The sequence below is a fragment of the Eschrichtius robustus genome, chromosome 13 (assembly GCF_028021215.1).
Source record: "Eschrichtius robustus isolate mEscRob2 chromosome 13, mEscRob2.pri, whole genome shotgun sequence".
NCBI lineage: Eukaryota > Metazoa > Chordata > Mammalia > Artiodactyla > Eschrichtiidae > Eschrichtius > Eschrichtius robustus.
The window spans coordinates 15,889,699-15,906,626 of record NC_090836.1 but is presented as its reverse complement, the minus strand read 5'-3'; the positions used below and the strand labels follow the sequence as shown (position 1 = coordinate 15,906,626).

Sequence of the window (16,928 nt, the reverse complement as noted above, 5' to 3'; positions counted from 1 at the left end):
CTGTCTAGGTCTACTCTCTCACAGTGTGCTGTCTTCCTGAATTACCCCTTTTACCAGTTATGATAAGTATTAGTTGGTGTTAAGATGATATTATGGTTAGGAGCACAGTAATACTTGAATCCTGCCAGGCTTTCCGGCACCCTTTCTCTCCAAGTTCCAAAGGGAGAATGCAAGCATTGCAAAGTAAAAGAAGAAAATGCTTTGCTCACTTATGCTAGGAGAGAACCTGGTGAGGGAGGGTGGACTTGGTGGCTGAAGCTAGAGGACCACGGAGCTTTCCTCTCCTTCAGCCTACACTCAAACCTTGAATCTTCCTGCTATATAATAAAAGGCCCATTAACATACTCAACAGCTCCGAGAAGATGGAGCCAGAGAGACAGATGGCAAGAGAGATGGCAAGTGTCCCTACTCTCACAGGAGGCTCTGGCCCTGCTGCCTTGTGGGACAGCAAATCCTTCAATGTGTCTTTAAGATTTGTCTCCCTTCCAAGAGCACAGTTTAGAGATGGTGAGCGTTTCCCAATAACCATGAATCGTTCTGTACTTGCTTTTTCCTTGCACTCTGCACAGACTGATGTTAGTGGATTAGACCTCACTTCTGAAATGCTGGCTGTCGGCATTTGTGTGACCCTCTTAACTAAGGCTCTGGGGTGACTACAGAGAGGATGAAGCTGAAAGGCAGGCAACTTGTTCCCCTCCTGCTACTTGCCACCACTTGACTTTAGGCAATTCGCTCAAGTTCTCTGATCTGTAATCTAAGATATTATTACCTTTGATATTTTTCTGAAGGAAAGATAAACTCTCGACCTATCTGCCACCTCCCAAATCCTAAACGTCTTATTTAGGCTTTTAGGGAGCCCAGAGTGTGAGGAGTTTCTTTTTTCTTTTTCATTTATTTACTTAAAAGGGAGTGAAAACAAAGGTGGAAGCCTCATCTGCTTCTACGGTGTCAGGACAAGTTACCCAAGAGGCTTGCTTGCATCCAAGTCTCCAGGCCTCCTGGGAGAACAGATGCAAAGACCGCAGAGGCTGAAGGCAAGGCCTTGGGAACAGCAGGATGGAGAAGTTCTAAGGAGAAGGGACTCACTGTGGCCCCAGCGTCTGGCAGCAGTGCTTTCAGCGGCACGAGGCTGCAAAGAAGGGCCCAGGTGCTCCGTGTCAGCCTCCAGTTTGTGCTTTGGCAGGAGCAGAGTTCGAAAACCATGAAGGGTTTCTCAGGAGATAAAAGGCAAACAAATGAAGGACAGTAGAATAAATACCTTCCCCATCGAAAGGTCACCTGACATAAAATTATAGAATATGTAAATCCATTTCTGAATACCTTCCTGATAACCTTGAGGACTTGTTGGGAGCATGGAGAGTTGAGAATCCCTGCTCATAAAAATCATGTAATATTTGGAGAAAGGAAGGTTGCAGAAGAAAAAATACGATCTGAGAATGAACTCTTCCCTAGAGAGATTCTCATTAGTTTCTGATGAGCAAGGCGTTGGTGGTAGAGCAGAGGGCATCCCTGCCTTTACTGATACACTGGACACGCGTTCCCTGGGCCTCCCCATCTGTGCACACACACGGGCTCAGGCTGGCGGTCTTGCCTATGGTTCTCTGGTTCTTGCCTTCACTGGGCCACGGCCAGCTCTCTGGTGCTCCTCAACTTCTCATCCACTTATTTCCCCCCATATCTGACATGTATCTCTTGTGCTTAAGAGCAATTCTGTTGGCTAAAGATGTTGCCAAATCTGCCATACAGTAAGTCCCCTACATACGAACGAGTTCTGTTCCGAGAGCACGTTCGTAAATCCAATTTGTTCGTAAGTCCACCAAAGTTTGCCTAGGTACCCAACTAACACAATTGGCTATATAGTACTGTACTGTAATAGGTTTATAATATTTTTCACACAAATAATACATAAAAAACAAACACAAAAAATAAGAAAACATTTTTAATCTTACAGTACCATACCTTGAAAAGTACAGCAGTACAGTCCAACAGCTGGCATACAGGGGCTGGCATTGAGTGAACAGGCAAGAAGAGTTACTGACTGGAGGAGGGAGAGGAGGTGGGAGATGGTAGAGCTGAAGGATCATTCAGCAATAGTAGATGGAGGGCAAGCTGCAATTTCACTCACTCCTGACGATGGTACAGCATCTGGTTCCTCGCTGGAATCAATTCTATCTACCCTCTTGAAAAAAGGATCCATTGATGTCTGGGTAGTAGCTCTTTTTTTCTCGTCACAGATGACATGGTAGCACTGGACTGCATTCTGAGCGGCTGCTGCAACCTTCATGTACAGTTCTGTGTTCGGGTTCTGTGCCTCAAAAACTAACAGTGCCTCCTCCTCAAATAAAGAAAATCCCCTTGCCATTTCCTGTGTCTTGAACCTCTTCGGTTTTTCAGCTACTTCTTCTTCCTTTTGTCTCTCTTCATCCTTTCTCTGGGCCTCCAATTCCTGGCACTTCTTATCAGTACCAGCTACATCACTGCTGCTTTTACGCTTGCTTCCAGACATCCTGGCTTGAAATAAAGATACTGTACTACTGTATTCTATACAGTACTGTACCGTGAAGTACACAACAGCACAATCGCTTGTAGAGGATGCACATACGTGACAATGTACGCCAGACACGTGAACCAGCTTTCGTGATTGGACATGAGAACGCATGTTCGTATCTTTGAAAGTTCGCAACTTGAAGGCTCGTATGTAGGGGACTTACTGTATTCTTCTTTCTGGTCCTTCTGCTCACTGTGATCACCCTGGGGGGGTCACTGCTGTCTGGCTGCTGTGGCTAGAGTCAGCGAGGGTGCTCCAAGCATGGTCAGTGAGGGGCATTCAGTGCTCCCAGAGGGCTACCTCTGAAGTCTCCAAGCAGCAAGGTGAGAAGTGGAGGGAGGCCTCTGTCCCGTCCTCTAAGTCACATTGTTACTCAGTGTTACATGTTACTTGGACACAAGTGCACTGTAGACCTCTACTGGGTGATTTGTAGAATCTCTCATTCAGCCTGGGGCCTATAGTCAGTCCCTATAAAATGGCTCAGCGTGAGTCCCTGGGGCCAGGCCTGGGAATCCAACCGGCTACAGATGCTGTGTTCTTCTCCTTTCCCCATCGTCTCCTCCCTCTCTTTATGTGTCTTTTCCCCACATGTAAATCAATTCTTGCAAATAGATGCTTGCTGACCACCTGCCCCCTTTTCTCATGTATGTGCCTTGACCAGTAAAATTTTAGCATTTGGGACCCCTGCTATACTAACAATGTGTTTCGTTGCTATATTCATTCAACTCTGCTGTCTATATTTAGAGTTCCCAGATAAAATACAGGATGCCCAGTTAAATTAAAATTTCAGATGAACCATGAATAATTTTTAAAGTGTAAGTATGTTCCAAATGTTGCATGGGACATACTTATACTAAAAAGTATTTGTTGTTTATCTGAAATTCAAATTGAACTAGGTGTTCTGTATTTTTATTTGCTAGATCTGGCAACTCTAGTCTTTATTACCTTATTTTCATGATTATAAAATATTTAAGAAGCTTTTTATGATCATTATGGATGTTGATCCAGTTTTTTTTTTTTTTTTTTTTCTGTAAGGTTTCCTTTAGCCAAAATCCCTCTACAGAAGAGTTTTAGAAACCCAAGCTCAAAATTTGGAGAGTTGGCTGTCATAATCAGTTTCTTCCCCAAAGCTGAGAACCCTGCATTGGAAAGTAGAGATGGGGGAGACTGGGAGGCCTGGCTTCAACAGAAGGAGGGTGGTCTGAGGAGCTTGGAGATCTAGGATGACATTTTTCAACAGAGGTTTGGGAACAGAGACCCCTGGGATATTACTCATGTCCTTGGTTATTGCTCAAAACAGGTGTGCCCTGTATAAGAAGGATTTACCCAAAGTTAACGCTTAAGCAAACAAAACAGGAAACCTATGAGAAGAGCATCCAAGCAATTCTGATGTTAACAGTTATATCTCCTGAGTTCTAATATTCTATGTTGAAAAATTCTGAACTAAGGCTCTGTGGATTTATATAAAATGACAGAAAATACTTTTCCCGTAGAGAGATATGAAAATAGAAATAGTGCCTTGAAAACTTTAGCCTTAGAAATACAGTCTCTATCGATCTGAATTGCTAATGCAAAAATATTGTGCTTTTATTTTTAAATCTATATGCCTCTGCCTTAAATTTTCATAAATATTGTAGCAGAATATTAACTTCCATTATTTATGAATCTGTTGAACTTTGCAAGGATTTGCGGACAGTTAAAAGATTACAATTTTAAGGATAGTTCGTTTTACATCATAAATAACCTAAAAGGTCATTCAGTATTCTACAATAACATCCAAAGAGTAGATATTGAGAGCATTAGAAGAGTTGACAATTACTTACAAAACAATCCATTGATTTAAAAAATTTGGAAATTAAAAAAAAGGAGTTCAATCAGGGTTAATATGTACTGCAAAGTGGTTGTTTTTGTTTATAACTTTTCTGAAAGTCCTATTATTTTTCTATATTCAAGGTCGTTGTTTTTTGGTTTGTGGCATTAATTAGGGTACAGGCTAGGCTGCTCTAACAAACAGACTCAAAATTAAAGTGACTTAAACAAAATAGAGTTTCTTTCATTCTCTCACACAGACATAGACACACACAGACACACACACACACACACACACACAGGCCTAAATGTCCTGGGCTGGCAGGCACTTTTCCTTTTCTCAACCTGTAGCCTCCACATTTGGGTCCAAGCTGGCTGTTTCTCTCAACCAGTGGAAAGGAGCAAAGGAACCAGGAGGTTCATGTTCAAATGTGTTGAGAGCAAGACCCAGAAGTGACACACATTATTTTTGCTGACGTTCCACTGAACAGAACTTAATCAAATGGTCACACTAGCCACATGAAACACTGTGAAATAATCTGGGTCCATCTCAAAGTGTTATTTTCTGCTTTATTTAACTAACAGGTGTTGACAAAATAAGCAATGAGATTTTTTTAAAGCAGAAACTCCTTTTTGTTTTAATGTCTTTTACTTTCTAATAAAATAATCTTATCTTGATTAACTTTCACTTAAGGTAATAATAAAATTAATTCTTATTACGTAACATTATAAATAGTATCTGTTCATCTGGATGTTTTTGTAGTAATTATGAACTCCATGTAGGATGGAGTTAGAAAAGTATAATTGTTAGAAAAGTATAATTGTCACCGTAAATGGAAAATAAGCTAATATCTAGGTTTAGTCCTAGATGGGGGTTTACATGCTTATGTTTCTATTGGATTTATGATTTAACGTGGAACTTTCTGTTTTCAGAAGTCTGGTGTACTGAAAGTGGTTTTCAAATATTATGCCAACTAAAGCATTTGTTTTGACTTTTTTTTTCTCACATCTTTATTGGAGTATAAATGCTTTACAATGTTGTGTTAGTTTCTGCTATACAACAAAGTGAATCAGCTACATGTATACGTATATCCCCATATCCCCTCCCTCTTGCTTCTCCCTCCCACCTTCCCTATCCCACCTCTCTAGGTGGTCACAAAGCACAGAGCTGATCTCCCTGTACTATGCAGCTGCTTCCCACTAGCTATCTATTTTACATTTGGTAGTGTATATATGTCAATGCTACTCTCTCACTTCATCCCAGCTTCCCCTTACCCCCGTGCCCTCAAGTCCGTTCTCTACGTCTGCGTCTTTATTCCTGCCCCGCCACGAGGTTCATCAGTACCGCTTTTTGAAATTCCATGTGTGTGCGTTAGCATACGGTATTTGTTTTTCTCTTTCTGACTTACTTCACTCTGTATGACAGATTCTAGGTTCATCCACCTCACTACAAATAACTCAATTTTGTTCCTTTTTATGGCTGAGAAGATGTGGCACATATATACGATGTTTTGACTTTCGAATCCAAAAACACTTTGAGAGACTTAATGGAAAAAACTTCTCTAATGAAACACTGTTTCCTTCTGTGCTGCTTAATTGTATAGTTTGGTTTATATCATAGACGTTCTGTTTTTCTGTGACATGTAGGCTGAGCTGCTGAAAGTGTCCACTAATATGAGGGGTTCGTGATGCCTCTGGAAGCTTGGTGACAAGGTGCCACTCAGGCCAGGCACAGGGCCTGCCATCCCATTGGTTAGAGCCCAGAAGTTTCCGAGAATTATGAACAAGGACTTAAACTGTACTGTTCCCTAGCCTCTTCGAAAATAAGACTCTCCTGGGGGCACTTATTCAATATTTAACTTTCCAGCCCCCTCGCCTAGAGATTCTGATTCAGTGGTTCAAGGTGGGGCTTGGGGCTTTGTCTGTCTAACAGGTACTCCAGGTGGTTCTTACCGTCAGGGGAGTTTGAAAAACACTGCACAGTGAGAGACTTCAGCTACTGTGCTAAAGGGCAAGGCAGCATCCTCGTTCAAGGGGTCCTCGGCTCCAAGTGCTAGGCGGGGTGGCCGCCAGTCACCACCCAGTGGCTTCTTAACCTCGTCCTCTGCCGTGGAGGAGCCGAGATGACCGCGGCCACTGTCCACTGTGTGCACCTCAAGGGACACACCTTTGTTCTTTGACAGTGAGTCGAAAGATAGCATAAAGTGTTTTCTCTCTGGTTCCAGACTCACTACCTGATGGCAACTACTTTCGCCCGAGAGGAAATCGTTTCATGACTATGGACACTGCCCTAGCTGTCCTTCCTTACACTCCAGTCCTGAAGCAGAACTGACAGTAGTTGACAGCGATCACTACCTCAGCGTTGTGGGTTCCTCAGTCTATCAGCGATGGCTATCTTACTTTTTATAGTCCTTTCATCTCTAGATTCTTGGTATCAGAATATTTTCCTTTTCTTTCTTTTTCACTCATGGGAGCAGGGAAAGTAATGGTCTGTGTATTGAAACTCTCTAAACTTTCTCTGGCTTTGAAGAGTTCAAGTTAAAGCCAGAGCCCATAATAGGATAAAAATAGTCAGGGCCTCTGATAAGCAGACATGTAGAGACTTTTTTTTTTTTTTTTGGAGACTTTATTAAACATCTGAACTGAAAACCTCTTCTTCTTCTTCTAAGATTCTGAATCCTTGGTCACCCAAATGGGGCACTATTTAGAATCTGATTTTAAGCAGGGGTTTTTACACAAGTATTTCCACCTTTGCTCTCCAAGTTCCAGTGCATCTATGCTCCACAAAGTGGGGTGGCCATAGACTGCCTAGGTAATTCTAAGTGGAATTGTGCTACCATCCCATGACTAAAGAGCCTTGAGTCAATAGTGAGAAATTTTTTTAAAAGCATCATCCTTTACTGTGGTTTGCAGTTGCCTTGAATAGTTGGTAGGCAAGAGCATTCTCGTCTGATGCAGGGTGACAAGTGGCTCTAAAAGCACACCTCTATTCTCAGAGTGTCTCCTTGAGGCAACCCAACTGGGGCAGTTTCTGTTCAGTGTGGGGTAAGTACCAATTTGATGAGGTGGCTCACTAAATTCTAGAAGGTGCAGAAAGAGTCATTTTGAAACCCTCTTACAGTCCTAAGCAGGCCCTCAGAGATAGTAAAATACTGGAAACAGCAAGTATGTTTTTACAAACTGCAAAGTGAACATCCATAATACCCACCTTCTGGAGCTCCGGAAATTATCGTCATTCATGGTAATGGGGTGACGTCTTTTCTGGAGAAATGGTGGCTATTCAGTAAGTACGGAGCAGCAGTCTTTCTTCTTGTGTTTTCTTCTCCTCTCTGCCATTCCTTAAATGTGACTTTCTTCTCATTTCTATTGTAATTCAAAGGGAAAGGACTAATAGAATCACAGGATCTTATGGGCTTGAACGAATCTTAATGGTTGTCTCCTTGGCCAACCGGCTCCTTAATGCTGGGGAAACTTTTACATCCCACCAAGTTGCCCTGCTGGTATTTATCTTGCTCCAGGGAGCTGGAAGCAGCTTCCCAGTTCTTGAGACAAATCATTCTCCTCGTGAATGACTCAGATTGTTCAAGAGCTTTCCCCCCAACTGAGCTGGAAACTGTTTCTGAGTTCTACCTATTTTCTCTCTTCCACACGGCCACTCTTTACATGTTCGCTGACACCATTCATAGCCTCACGTGAGTCTTTTAAGAATAATAATGATAGCTGCCATTTACAAATAGCCAGGCCCTGTGGTTAGTACTTTACAGGCATCATCTCACTTAACCATCACCATAAACCTGCATGTCAGGTGCCGCTAGGATCTTCATGTCACAGATAAAACCCTGAGGCTTAGAGAGGTTAAGTGATTGGTGTAAAGTCACGGAGTTAAGAAGCCACAGAACTGAGACTTGAACATGACTGTATTTGGAATTTGAGTTCAGGTCAGCTTTATAGTGAATTCCCATTATTTGTTTAAGAAGCTCAAGTTGCTCTCTGCTATTGGTGGCTACAATTGGCCTAACAAATGTAATTGCTAGTCTGCACTTTACAGCATCCAGCTTGGATTTAGAAAAAATGTCAATTTTTTGTTTTCTGTCTCCACTCTCACAGCCTTTCCCCCCTTTTCCTGGATTCTTAAAGATCACTGAACATGGTTTGAACTACTTCTAACAGGAACGAACTATGTCTACAGAGCAGGACATGTACATTCCCACTCTGCCAGGCCTTTGGGCAGTGTTTCAGGGGTCGCCCACCACTGCTGCTCTACCTGCCCCTCCTTTCACAAAGTACAAAACATGCATGTCACCCAGCAGGGGAAGGGAGAAGAGTTGGCAAGATGGGGAAAGGAATACATTTCCTTCTTATTTTATCCTCTTGTTTGAATACATCCCCTTGTGGCTTAGAAACAAAGCAAGACTTATGAGATACTCTATTTTCTTTTTTAAATTTTTACTGGGGTATAATTGATTTACAATGTTGTGTTAGTTTCAGGTGTACAGCACAGTGAATCTGTTATACAAATACATATATCCACTGTTTTTTAGATTCTTTTCCCATATAGGTCATTACAGAGCACTGAGTAGAGTTCCTTGTGCAGTACACAGTAGGTCCTTATTAGTTATCTATTTTATATATAGTAGTGTGTATGTGTCAATCCCCATCTGAGATACTCTATTTTCTGAGCAAATTTTTGGTGTTTATAAAGCCACTGTTTGAGTGTGTTACAACTCTGGGTTGAGTCAATCTAGACAGATCACCCCAGTGTTTTATCAGAGAAAACATAGTACCCACCTGACTACTGTTACATGAATGAAGAGATTTCCCAAGAACCTGGGAAACAGAAGAGACCCTAGAGGTAGGAAAAGAGGAAACATGTTTGGCCACAAAAGTGAAAAAGTCAAACACATAGTTACACACTACAATTACATCTTTAAAAAAGTGTGTGATCACCAATATATCTGTAATTCCTCTTTCGCACATTTTCCTGGGAGTAATTTTTTTTTTTTTACATCTTTATTGGAGTATAATTGCTTTACAATGGTGTGTTAGTTTCTGCTTTATAATAAAGTGAGTCAGCTATACGTATACATATATCCCCATATCTCCTCCCTCTTGCGCCTCCCTCCCACCCTCCCTATCCCACCCCTCTAGGTGGTCACAAAGCACCAAGCTGATCTCCCTGTGCTATGTGGCTCCTTCCCACTAGGTATCTATTTTACATTTGGTAGTGTATATATGTCCATGCCACTGTCTCACTTCGCTGGGAGTAATGTTTTTAAGAGTGATATTAAGGGTAGTAATATTTCCCTGATCCTTATCCACTCAGATCCACTCCTGGTGCAGCTCATGCACACTCAGATTCAGGTCCTCTCTGCTTTCATGTGTTGGGCAATCCATTTCCCTATTTGCTGCATTGGCTGCTCTCAGTAATGTCTGATGCCGAAGTCTTGCCTGCCCACCAAGCTGGACGAGGTGCACTGGCCATTGCTGCTAGCTGCCAGTGACTGGCATCCAGAGAGCTAATGCTACTCCAGGCTCCCAAACTTGCTCTACCACCTCCAGGCAGGCCAGATGTTTGAGTCTTAGCCAAAACCACAGACTCAAGTTCGGAAACCTCCTTCCCCCACTGCAGAGCATTATTTTTTTTAAAAAGGCCTATTGAGATTTAGCCAACTCTCATTACTGCAGTGGAGAACAGGCTCATTTGTATGTCGATTTTGATTCTCCTGTTGTTGTCATTTAATAATTTATCTACTTATTATTATTATCACTTGCACCAATGAGTTAACACGGTCAGGAGCAGAAATTGGAAATCCAGTCAATTTTATTAGCAAATTTTGTGGAATGTTTGATGAAGAAAAGTCCTGGAAATGTAGTGCTGGCTACAAAGAGATTTTAGGATTATTCGCGGGCTTTGCTTATCTACGCCCTTCCAATCATGCACCACCGCAGATAATTGGAAATGTGCCGTGTATGCGTTACCGCGTCAGGACACAGCAAGATGACACAGTGTGAAACGGCAGATTTGGGTGATGATGGTAGCTTGGTCTAAAGCAGCGTGATAAAATTAGTTAGCGAAAAACAAATTTAGAAACAGAGATAATGTTACTGAACTAAACAGAATGCAAAATTAGTTTGGAAATGTAACAGAAAAAAATCCATGTATTTAATATTCAGTGTATGGACCCGTAAAAAGTCAATTAAAGGTTTAAAATTGCATATTTCACTGCATATTTCCTTAAGCCCTGGTGCAGAAATGAATATTTCTAATAATAGTCCTTTCCTCATGAGGTCCCTTAGGCCTACCATGCTCACGAGTTAGAGCCTGTAGTGAAAAGAACTGATTGAAAAATTATGATAGTCCTCCAGATCTGAGAGGTGCAACATACGAATTGTATCACAGCCAGTACAATTGGTATTATTTTCAGCTTCAAACAACTGTGGATTTTCTTCTACCATCGTTTGTTTGCAGCCTGCAAACAATAGTGACCTGTAATTTTATTCATTAGTTTTTTTACCCCTCCCAAAGGGGAAAAAAAAGAAGTTAAATGCCACAGAGCTGATGTGATAAAGATGGCAAGGAGGTAAGAGTTCTAAATTCAGAAACTCTCTGCAGGAAACAGTGCTTCATTAAGAAGGTGCACACAAAATTATTTCAACTCTAATTTCAGATTCTGTCTGAAAAAATAAAAGAATTTGATTTTATTATCACTTGCCTTCTTCTTGGGTTGGAGAGCTGATGACTGACACAGTAGAGTCCAGGCAATGAAAGCAGAGTTTGAAGGCTCCGGCCCCTCTCCTGGGGATATGGCCAGGCAGGCTGGAACAGTCCCAAGAGCTGACACCCTTGAAAACTCACTTCTGCTGTCCCCTGCTCTGCCTCTCCTGGCTCTGTGCCAGGACAGAAAAGGCAGCAGGAGCGACTGTGCTATTACTTGATTTCTCAACATTCAAATGTGACTGACCCCTGATTTCCAAGACACACAGGCCCCTGTCTTTACTCTGGTTCTTTGCCTTCTCAGCGTGATAGGAGAAAGGAGAGGGGCAGCAATGCCACTTGAAGTCATCCCATGATACTGGAATGTGGAAAAGACAGAGAGAGGCTTCTGAGCGGCAATGATGGAGTCATCTCTCAGGAAATCTGCAGCAATAATTATTTTAAAGAGGGGAAAAGTGTGGTGGGACTTAGAAAGAGACCAATGTGGCATTGTGAGGGATGGAAGAAGCCAGGTGAGGTCAGCTTAAGGGATTATGAAAGGATAGGTTTGGAAAGACAGGGGGGGAGACAACTTTATGACCTTTTTTTGGCAGATGAAAGAACTGAGATGCATGGAGGCTGTGACTTTACCAAGGTTTCAGAAAAGTAAGACTGATTATTTATGGGTAGGTTTTGATGTTATGATAACAGGTTCCAGCACTTCTACAAACAGGTGTGAGTGCTGACAGGTGAGGAGGCCAGCGCGTGTGTCAAGAGTCTTCGCAAGAGTCTCGATATACTTTTATTGTGCCTCCAATCAGGGCACTGTTCTGAGGCTAGATCTTATCCAAACAATAAGCTCTATACTACTCTGAGCTTCACTTTCAGAACAGAGTAAAAGGAAGCTTTCCGAGCTTCAATTTCACTTTACATTAGTGCACTACTGTAGATGCACGTGACACGCATACCTGGGAGAGCAAAAACCACCACCTTCCAAGGGGTAAGACAACCCCGCCTTTCTGCGTTTTCCTCCTCTCCTTCCCCAGGCGAGATTGAGAGTTGGGTGGAGGTAAAGGCGTTAAGCATCCTTCTTTTCAAAATGCCAGTTTTCTCTTGGTTCCATGATTCTTTGTATAATTGGAAGAGTTCCTAGAGCAAACCAAAGCTGCAGTGGTAACCCAGTCATCCCTGAATCGTATTAGTCAGACCATTACAGCTGCCTGTCGTGCAGAGATTACAAACCTCCAGGGCACGGGCTAGGTCTTCTCTTCTGTTTTATATTACTTCAAACTCAATGTGGGCCCTTGAGAAACCACAGATATGTGATTTAGTATATGATTTAATATTTGATATGATTTAATATAGTATATGATTTAATGTGTCACCTCAACCACTATATATAAAAAATTGAGAAATTTAAGAAAAATCCTGCCTAACTCTGTAAGTGAATTTAAAATTGAAACACAAAAATAAAACACTCTATGAACCTCTCGTTTTAAATTAATGTGTCATTCTAGTAGACTACTGCTTAGCTCAGAATAAAAATGTGGCAATAGCTTCTAGACTTTGACCAACACCTATCATTTGACACCTGTGTCCAATTAGTTTTCAACACCCGTAGCTTCCTATGTAGTACTGCTGGTGTCTACTCCTTCTTACCTATATGGGATGATGAACGTTCACTAAACTTGTTGTGGTCATTATTTCATGAGGTATGGAAGTCAAGTCATTATGTTGTATGCCTTAAACCTATACAGTGCCGTATGTCAGTTATCTCAATAAAACTGGAAAAAAAAATAACCACTCATAATTACCTAGTTCTAGAATTCTAGTATCTGGCAGGTGCAGGCATTCATAACATCATTTAAAATTACACAGTAATTTAAAAGTTTTAATATTATATTGAATAGAACTGACAACTGCCTGTATCATTCATCCATTTATTCTTTTCTGTATGAAACTGGGTTTGTCTCTACATCACATTGTAATATAAAGCCTTTCCAAGAACATGATACTTTTAATTACAGTTAGCGGCAATTTTATCCTTCACGCTTGCTTTTCAGGTTGTGTTGGAAGCTCTGAAGAGTTTCTTGTGGCTTTAGGGCCATCCGTTGGGCTCCAAAGCAATCTAGATAGGAGTGCTTGTCGGTATCACCCTTTCCTCCTCGCATTTGATTGTCTCCTTGTTCTTAGTCTTACATAAAGACACTTAACCACCCCCTCCCATTCTCCTTGGTTACTTCCTCTTATTTCTTTCGCTTGACCCATTTTCTTCCTGTGCCCAACTGGAGCCATTCATTAACTCTTTTGTAAATGCTTCATTAATGGCCATGCTTAATCACAGCAGTTTCCCTCCATGATGTTCATCTTCCTCTGTCATTGGCCAGTGTGTGAGTCTTGACCCATTTCTTGATGAGCTTGTGATGCTGTTCGTCTTTGAAGACCTTGAGTAGTTAATTCCAGTGCCTGCCTCTGCTTCAGGCACAGCCACAGCCGTCAGAGTGAATATTTGTACAGTGCCAAGAACAGCACCTGGTGGGTAGTAAGTGCTATGCAATTCCTAAATGTATAAATAAATAAATTGTGCCCTACACGTACTCGGTTTCCGAGACCAGACTTTGGTTTGCTTACGCTCCCTTTCACCCTCATTAAGTCCCGTGTTGTGAACTGTAGTCAGTGGTGTGCTGAAGCTGGCTTGCACTGGCTTACCAGTAACTTGTTAAATTTTCAGGGTTTTTGTGAGCTGGTTATTAAACGAGGCCATAATTAAGGATTAAGTTCTAGGAACTTAAGATTAATAATTTATTTTTAAAACGGAGGTAATAAATACTCAAAACCCATCACTTCCTAATGATATTTCTGCAATTTAGTATCATCTGTGTGTTGAGGTTATTATGTCTGTCATATCTGTACCACAGGTAGCTAACTCGACAGCACACGGCAATTGTTGTTTACTTCAGTGGCTGTTCTTCTTCAGTGGTTAGAAGGGGACATCTCATGCTTTTTCATATATCACTCTATACCAGAAACTGGCTTCCAACCTATTCTAATGAAATCTTTTTCATTAAAAAAAAAAAAATTGTTTAATATAGCATACATCCAAAACAGTACGGAAACATAAATGTATAGTTTAATAACTAATTTGTAGTAAATACCCATGAAACCACTACCCAGGTCAAGAAATGGGACATGATCAGCACCTCAGAAACTCCTAGTTGCCTCTCCCCAGATTGAGGAAACCCTTCTCCTGACTTAATAATCTTTTACTCACCTTTCTGTAGAGTTTCACCATTTCTTCTCATGTAATTCTACACCACCATTTATGTCTGATTTAGAATTTTATATCACTGAAATCATACAGGATGTATATGTCTGGCTTTTTTTCTTTTCAATATTATTGTTATGTGCTTCAGACATGCTGTCGTTTTTGCTAAAAATTTTAATGCTTGTAACTCTTGTGACAAGCGGGCATTTGGTCCATTTTCATGAACTTATCCCACTAAATGAAGGTGAAATTTAACTGAGGTGCTGAAAAGGGGAACCTTCATGTATTCCAGGTGTTTCCTGGCCCCAAACTGCCTTCAGGCTCTTTCCATTTTCTCCTCTTGAAGCCAGGCCACCAGAGCCAAAGCACTCAGCCATTTTGTGCAAAATGGCCTCATTACCTACGTATTTGCTCTCTCCTTCTCTCCTCTGTGCTCTCAGAACCAAAGTCCTATGGAGGTATAGACCCCACAGCAATCTTCTAAGGGCAACACCTGCCTGGTGGCAGTTGGTCATAACCTTGGGGGCCCAGGTAGGAACTTGTCATTTACTTGAAGGATGCCAGTATCGCTGCCAAGGAAGCCTCCCTCCCACCCTGTGTTGGGGGGTCAGACCTGCTCAGGTTGGAGCATATGTAGGGGTGGGAGTGACATGTCAGAACCATGGTGAGTGGCCAGAGACAAGAAGACACTGAAACTAATAAGCTACCCTAGGAAAGGAGCTATTAGAGAAAACGAAGGAATTTTTGGTAGTTACAAATATGGTTGCTGATTAGGGACAAATTAAGACAAATGGAGAATCCATCCATGAGCTCCAACAAACATCTAATAGGAGTTCTAAAAATAGAAAATTGAAGAAAAAAAAAGAAAGGAAAAAACAATATAAATATATCTCAGGATAGATGAAATATATGAGTGAACGGATTGAAAGGGCCTATGAAGTGCCATACTGAATAATAGTTTTTAACATCTTACATTAGCTATATCCCTGATAAATTTCAGAAGACTAAATTTATTCAGATGAATAAAATGAACATTCTGAAAATTATTCAGAGGAAAAGCTACTTACCTTCAAAGGAAAAGGAATTACATTGGTTTCAGACTTCATCAACAGCACTAGATGCAGGAAGATAATGGTTCAATAATTTCAAGTTCTGAAACGAAAGATTTTATTCTAGAATTCTAGACCTGGCCAAAAAGCCATTTCCAGAAATTCTAGCAAGAGGTCCAGAAATTTTGTCTCTTATTAACTTTTTCTGAAAAATGTATTTGCAGATATGTCAAGAGAAGTAAAAATGAATCTAAGAGAAAAGACGATATGGATCCAAGAAACAATAAAACTAATCTAGTAATATGATAAAATCCTTGGATGATCCAAATTAAGATGAAGCCCAAGGTATTCAGAAAGAGTGTCTTCAAGAAGAAAGCAAATTATACTACAAAATTTTATCAGGAAGTTATGTCATCTTGTTGATAAGAGAATGATTTGTTTTACCAATCACAAGAAGGAGGGACAATTAGGAGCTGGGTAAAGGAACTGTTTTTTTTAAAAAATCATAATCCAAATGTTGAGCAAACTAAAACGTGACATGGCTTTGAGTAATTGATGAATTGTAAGAAAAGTGAATTGATTTGACCCTAACGTTTGGAATATTTTCCTTCCACACAGTGTTAGCTGAGATTTGGAGTTTGTTTAGAAGTTTAAATGTGATAACATTTGAAGGTACCCACTATACAGTAACACACCCACTATGGAACACCTACTGTATAGTAATTGCTCAAACATTATTTCCTTCATTATTCCTACCCCAGCTCCTAGCACTTCTAAGTACTTATCAGCAAAACTTGTATTTTAAGTAAGCATATAAGCCTTCCTAAGTGTATAGATGAGGTTTCAATCATTTAAAAAAATTTTTAAATTTCCCTTTGGGAAGAAATGAAAGCAGCTTGACCAGATATATAATCAAATGATTGCATTGGGTTGACTACAAAGTTCTAAAGCAGAAATAATATTTAGAAAGAAGATTTTTTTTTGGTGGGGATGTTAATACTCTGAGTACCTTAAAGGAATAATGTAGTAACTGAAAATACAATATTAGAACACAAGTACCTGTTCTCTCTAAAGGAACATCAGTGTATCATAAAAGACCAAAGTGATACATTTCTGATTGCTTTAGTCTTTTTCTTTCTTTATATATAGCAAAGCATATATTCCCACTGCTCCGTTGCTGTAGACATTTCAAGGAGATTGGTGTGTTTCAATAGGTTTCCTGTCCTTCCTTCAAAAGAAGCAGAGTGTATGAAAAATCCTAGGCAGATCATTAAAATTGTAATAATACCCCAATGTGGAAGATGAAAGGGAAGATCTCTGCCTCATGCTGGATTTATTTTTAGTACTCAGTGGTGTGTTTTTTGTATGGTACTTGGATCAGGTTGTCCAGAAGGAAAGGATCACATTAACACTGGTGTTTGCGGTGAGATATAATATTATTTACTGGGACTATAGCCTTTGAAACCTAGATGAAAATGAATGGAGATGATCCTGCGTCAAATCCCATTTATTGTAACCAGTTATTTTGGCCAGCGATGTGCCTGACAATTCAATGTAAACTCA

The 16,928-nt window shown here is 40.7% G+C and overlaps 1 long non-coding RNA gene across 1 annotated transcript in view; it reads left to right on the top strand.

The window, feature by feature from the left end:
• The window catches only part of LOC137775619 (uncharacterized), a 260,849-nt gene that overhangs the window by 42,300 nt on the left and 201,621 nt on the right, over nt 1-16,928 (top strand). The window lies entirely within an intron of this gene.